This window comes from Penaeus chinensis, chromosome 11 (assembly GCF_019202785.1).
Source record: "Penaeus chinensis breed Huanghai No. 1 chromosome 11, ASM1920278v2, whole genome shotgun sequence".
Taxonomy (NCBI): Eukaryota; Metazoa; Arthropoda; class Malacostraca; order Decapoda; family Penaeidae; genus Penaeus; species Penaeus chinensis.
Window position 1 is genome coordinate 7,888,722 of NC_061829.1, and position 7,500 is coordinate 7,896,221.

Here is a 7,500-nt window from a genome sequence, read left to right on the forward strand (position 1 = left end):
GAAGAAGGAGTGCGAGAGTAAGAGAAAGCGACAAAAGAGGGAGAGGGATAGGTCGAGAGAGAAGAATGTGAGGGAGAGCAAGATTGAAAAGCAAGAAGGAGGAAGGGAGAGAAAGAGAGAGAGTCAGGAAGGAGAAGAGAGAGAGGGAGAGGAGGAGGGAAGCACAAGAAAGTGGAAAGAAAGATGAAAATAGAAAGAGCAGTAGGAAGAGAGGGAGAGGAGGAGGAAATGACAAGGAGCGGGCGGAAGAGAAATGAAAATAGAAGCAAGAAGAGGAAGAGGGAAAAGAGGAAAAATGCAAGATAAGTTAAGGAAAGAGAAAGAGAATAATGAGAAGAGGAAGGAGAGGAGAAGATAAGAAGAAGAAGTGAGGAAGGTGGAGAGAAAGACAAGTAAAAAAGAAAGAGGAAGAATGAGAGGAATGACGAGAAAGAAGACGAAGAAGAGAGAAAAGTAAGAGAGAGAAAGAGAGAAAATAGCAAGTACGGACCGAATAAGAGGAGAAAATAGAGGAAATAAGAGAAGGGATAAGAAAACGAAGAAGACTGAGGACCCAGCCACAGCATCATGTCCATCAGGTATCAGGTTTTAAAACATAGGGGTAAAAGAGATAAGGTAACCAGTATCACGTTCCTTTTCTTTCCACAGAAGGGGGTAGGATTCCACATATACATAAAATTTATACATTTCATCGCCATCTTAAAGATATATAGCAGGTTATTATACCTCCAGTTATGCTGTGATGGTGGTCAAGAGTCTTAAATACACACAAGGGGTACTTATCCGTAAAATAATAATGATGATAATGATGATAATGATAATCATAGTAGGAATCATAGTAATAACAGTAATAAGAAATATGATAGTAATGATAATAATAATAATGATAATAAGGATGATATGTATAATAATGATAATATGAATAGCAATGATGATAACAATAATAATAACAATAAAAATGATAACAATAATAAGGATAACAATGATAATAGCAATAACAGTAATAATCAAAGTAATGAAAATGATAACAATAATATGATGATGATGATGATAATAAGGATGATGATGATAATAAAATAATAATAACAACAGCAATGATAATGATAGTAATAATACTAACAATAATAACAACAATGATAATGATAATAATAATAATAATAATGATAATAATAATGATGATGATAATGATAATGATAATGAAAATAATAATATCAATCACAATAACAATTATAATGATAGTAATGATTTTAATGGTAATGATAATGATAATATTTAAAACAATAACAATTATACTACTGCTATAATCACTACTACAAGAACAAAAATTTCTACTACCACCTCCACTACTTCTAAAAATAGTAATGATAATGATAATAGTTATAACATAGATAATGATAATGATAACAATGATAACGATAATGATGATAATAACAATGATAAATATGAAATTAATAACAACAATAATAATGATAATAAGAATAATGTTAATAATGATAATGGTCATAATATTAATAATACTAATGACGATAACAACAATAATAGTAAACACATAGATAATTAAAATAATAAGGATAATGGTAATATTACTACTACTACAATTATTACCTCTACTAATAATAATACCATCCTTAATGATAATGATAGTAATTACAATAATAACAATAACAAAAATAATAGTGATAATAATTGCGATGGAAACATGGTAACGAATGGCAATGATAAAGAAAATAATGAAAATAATAACAATAGCAACAGCAATAAAAATAGTGATGATGATGGCGATATGATTAATGATGATAATAATAAAAAATAATAAAAATAGTAATAACGATAATAATAATAATAATAATAATAATAATAATAATAATTATTATTATCATAATGTTAGTAACAACAACAACAACAACAATAATAATAATAATAATAATAATAATAATAATTATGATAATAGTAATGATAATCATAGAAGTAGTAGTAGTATTAATAAAATAAGATACATTATAATGATAAGGTAACAACTACTACTACTACTAATAATAATGATAATAATAATGATAATAATGATAATAATAGCAATACTACTACTACTACTAATAATAACGATGGTAATAATAATGATGATAATAATAATAACGATACTACTACTACTACTACTAGTAATAGTAATAATAATAATAATAATATTAATGATAATAATAATAATGATAATAATAATAATAATAATGACAACAATAATAATGCTGATAATATGGAATAATCATAATGAAGATAATCATGATGATAATAGCAATAATTATATTAGCATTAATGATAATGAAAATGATAATAATGATATAATAAAAACAACAACAACAACAACAACAATAATAATAATAATGATGATGAGGATAACAATAATAAAGATAATAATATAGAATAATGATAATGACGATAATCATTATGCAATAATGATAATAGTTACAATAATGATATCACATAGGTATAACAGTTATAATTGTGACAATAATGATAGTGATTATATTGATATCAAAACAGCAATAATAACAGCAACATCAGTATTGATGATGATAATAATGACAATAATGATAATAATAACGATGATGATGAAAAAACAATAATGATAACGATAATAACAATGATAATAGAAATTACAACAATAATGACAGCGATAATGATGATGATAATGATACTAATAATGATAATAATGATAATATTAATAACAACGAAAATAATAGTGATAACTTTAATAATAATGATAATAATAATAATAATAATATTAATGATAATAGCAACAATATTTATATTTAATAATAATAACAGTAACAATAATAACAACAGCAACAACAATAATAAAAATAATAATGATAATAATAATAATAATTACAATAATAATAATAATTATAACAATAATAATAACAATGATAATGATAATGATAATAATTATAATAAGTATTATTATCATCATAATAAGTATTATTATCATCATAATTTTCGTTATTAGTATCATGGCAATGATAGAATCAATGAAAACAATCATGGTAATGATAAAAAAAAAATAAAAAAAATTACTAATGACAATGATAACGAAGAGGAGAAGGAGGAACATCTGAAGGAAAAAATCGTCCTTCCTTTATCTTACCTGTTTCCCCCTCTGTTGCTTGTTCAGTTTCGTGCGATGCAGTAAACTCTTCTGGGAAGTAATGACAGCAGAGAGTGCGGTTTGATTTGTGTTTAGGACGATGAAGGTTGTAATATGTTTATTTTTTTCCCTTTTAGTGTCTTATTGTCATCAGTTATATATATATAGATAGATAGATAATCAGGTAGTGCTTGATTACTGTTTTTTTCTTTTTTAAGTCTCGATTCATAAACACAACTTTCGTTCTTTGTCTTACTTGAAGAGAGCCGAATTTTATCTCCAGTTAGATTGACAAAGGTACTTGAATTCATAACAATCACGATCAAGGTATATATGCTTGTCCAGACTACAGTATATAATTTTTTTTAATGAAACATGCAATAGGCACTCAGGTACACACAAGCAGTTAAACACACACACACACACACACACACACACACGCACGCACAAGATGATATCCTTTTCCTTGGGCAGTATTACTACTACACAACCCACAACTCAGCGGTTATAGAGATCGTGGCTTTTATTTTCTTTGTCTGTGATGTAATGTTAACCGCACAAAATAACCGCGAAAAAATAAGTCTAGACAAGCTGTCTACGACATGGAACTGTTGTTATTTACACATCCATGGAACACACACACACACACATACACACACACACACACACACACACACACACACACACACACACATATATATGTATATATATATATTAAAAAATATATATATACGTATTTCAGATATTTTACAGGTGCTCTGGTCTCTAACTGAAATTCTGCGTAACACGGTCTTTCGCCCAAAAGTAAAGGGACTGTCGGCCGGTTTGTTAAAACACCCGACCCAATGAATACTCATTAAACAGAATAATAGAGAGATAGAAATGCATTTATTTCTGTATATATGCATATCCGTAAAATGATTATTCATTGAATCAAGCTTCGCACTATTTTAACAAACTGAGCCTATATCTGGAATCGCAATAGATCGTCGTTTTATTATATTACTCATGAGAAAAGATTAATAACGCATGTAACAAATGAAAAGGGTACAGAATGAAATTTTACTCCCACGAGAGAGTATAACGTTACACGAGTATTAAGTGAACTGTGGTCCTTGCAAGGTACAGTACTTGCTCTTAGATCACAGTTGTTTGTAGATATTTTATTAGTTATTTCTATGGTATTGACAGTACTGAGATTTGTTGGAGAAAAAAGGATAACATAAGGAAATTGTGTGATTTATGTAAATATATATTATGTTATTTATCTGAAATTATTTTAGAAGACCATGGAAAAAGATAAAATTGTGACAACAAGAGATGATGCCAAATCAAAACTCTAGTTTAACGAAAATCACTTTATAATGAAATATTAAAACAGAGAAGATGATACACCTGACAAACTGTTCAAGTTGAATATGAAATCACAAGAACAAGCTATATATAATGTTTTATCACATCAAATTTAGATAAGATAATGAAATAAAACACTTTTCTTTCTTATAAACTCTCAGGAGGTAAAATGTCTTCATCTTATTTAAATCAATGAATATATGAATATATATGAATATATATATATATATATATATATATATATATATAAAGTTTTTTTCTTTAAAATAGTGTACTTCGTCATTTAATTGATTACATCATAAAATTCTGTTCTCACTTTCACTAAAATGGGGATATAAAAAGAATGTCATAAACATTACCATACATATTTATAAATAGTTTAAACAAAACAAAAATCACTGTAATTATCCTCGTCCCAACGAGCGTATTAAACGGTCCATGTGTCACGGAGCATGGTTAAGCTTGGCGCGGCTCCGATTAACCTTGGGGGCACGTGAAGTAAAGTATCGTGGCGCCTGGCGTATATACATATATATATATATATATATATATATATATATATATAAAGACTGGAAATACAAGAAGCTTATTAGCGTATTGATTAAATAAGGCAGAGTAAGATAGAGCACACCTACGCATTACAAAAGGGGGTAAAGGAAAATGACTTTTAAATACAAAAATAAACATGTAAATAAATTTCCTTAATCTGTAAAAATGTTTCACAAAATATCAGGAGTATTTTACAATCACGTTAATTATGTCTTAATTACTTATAAACCTGATACCACAACAGAATATAAATTATTTTATACAGCATGGTAAATGTTATATAATCCCTTTCCAATATGAATAACATATAATAATAATATGTATATAATAATATAATATTAACAAACAATGGAATTAGATTCATTTCAATTAATCGAAGCGACACGATTCAATTTTACTTCATATTGTGGCAGTTTTCCTTTTCATCTTTGTGTACGCGTTAATAACAATAACAATAATGATAATAGTAACAATAATGATATCAATAGGTATAAGAGTTATAATTGTGACAATAATGATAGTGATTATATCAATAACAAAACAGCAATAATAACAGCAACAACATCAGTATTGATGATGATAATTATGACAATAATGATAATAATAACGATGATGATAGCGATAATAACAATGATAAAAAAATACAACAATAATGGCAGCGATAATGATAATGATAATGATAATAATATTAATAATGATGATAATAATAATATTAATAGCAACAAAAATGATAATAATAACAATAATATTGATAACATTAACAATAATAATAATGATAATAATAATGATAATAATAATGATAATAATAATGGTAATAGCAACAATAATTATATTTAATACTAACAACAGTAACAATAATAACAACAGCAACCACAATAATAATAAAACAAATAATAATAACAACAACAACAACAACAACAATAATAATAATAATAATAATAATAATAATAATAATAATAATAATAATAATAATAATAACCATAATATTGATAATGGTAATGATAATAATAAGGAAAAAAAAAATAAGTATTATTATTATAATTTCACTAAAATGGGGTTTGGAAGAATGTCATAACCATTACCATACATATTTATAAATAGTATAAACAAAACAAAAAGCTCCGTGATTATCCACGTCCCAACGAGTGTATTAAACGGCCCATTTGTCACGGAGCATGGTTAAGCTTGGCGCGGCTCCGATTAACCTTCGGGGGCACGTGAAGTAAAGTATCGTGGCGCCTGGCCTATATATATATAAATATATATATATATATATATATATATATATATATATATAATGACTGCTGCGATAGTCCAGTGATCAGCGCACTGGACTCCGGCCCTTGTGGTCCTGAGTTCAATTCCCCGTCGCGGTCGTGAAAATGCCTGCTGGCTCGAGCCCGATAAAACGACATATCGCCTTGAGAAGTCAAACGCAGGTGTCGGAGGGGAAGTCGCCGCCGTGACACGTGTTAGCGCGCTGAACCGCGGTTGATTAGGAAGGGCATCCAATCAGGCAAGGGTGACACTGCCATATAACCTCTGAAGAAGTGAATTGAGAGAGGCCTATGTCCTGCGGTGGAATGAATGCCTGTATATGTATATATATATATATATAAAGACTGGAAATACAAGAAGCTTATTAGCCTATTAATTAAATATGGTAGAGTAAGATAAAGCACACCAACGCATTAACAAAAGGGGTACAAGGAAAATTACTTTTAAATGCAAAAATAAACATGTAAATAAACTTCCTTAATCTGTAAAAATGTTTCACAAAATATCAGGAGTATTTTGCAATCACGTTAATAATGTCGTAATTACTTATAAACCTGATACCAAGCAGTATACAAATTAATTTATACAACATGGTAAATATTATATAATCCCTTTCCAATATGAATAAATATATGTATACATACATATGTATATGTATATATATGTATATAGTATACAGTATATGTATATGTATGAAAAGGAGAGGAGCCACAATAAGAAATGAAACTGAACCGCCGTGACGTTTCGAACTCGCAAAGAATTCCTCATCAAACGAACAAACAATGGAATTGGATTCATTTCAATTAATCGAAGCGACACGATTAAATTCTACTTCATATTGTGGCAGTTTTCCTTTTCATCTTTGTGTACGCGTTACTGTGATTGCATTTGCACACACGCACGCGTATATATGTATATATATATGAATATATATAACTATATATGTATATATGTATATACATATATACATATGTGTGTGTGTTTATATATGTACATATATATATATATATATATATATATATATATATATATATATATATATATGCACACACACACACACACACACACACACACACACACACACACACACACACACACACACACACACACACACACACACACACACACACACACACTCACTCACACTCACACACATACTTACATATGTGTGCATGTATTGA

At 28.1% G+C, this 7,500-nt stretch overlaps 1 protein-coding gene across 1 annotated transcript in view; it reads left to right on the forward strand.

Moving 5' to 3' along the window:
• The window catches only part of LOC125030390 (solute carrier family 23 member 1-like), a 33,486-nt gene that overhangs the window by 7,740 nt on the left and 18,246 nt on the right, over positions 1–7,500 (forward strand). The gene's annotated exons all lie outside the window — the stretch shown is intronic.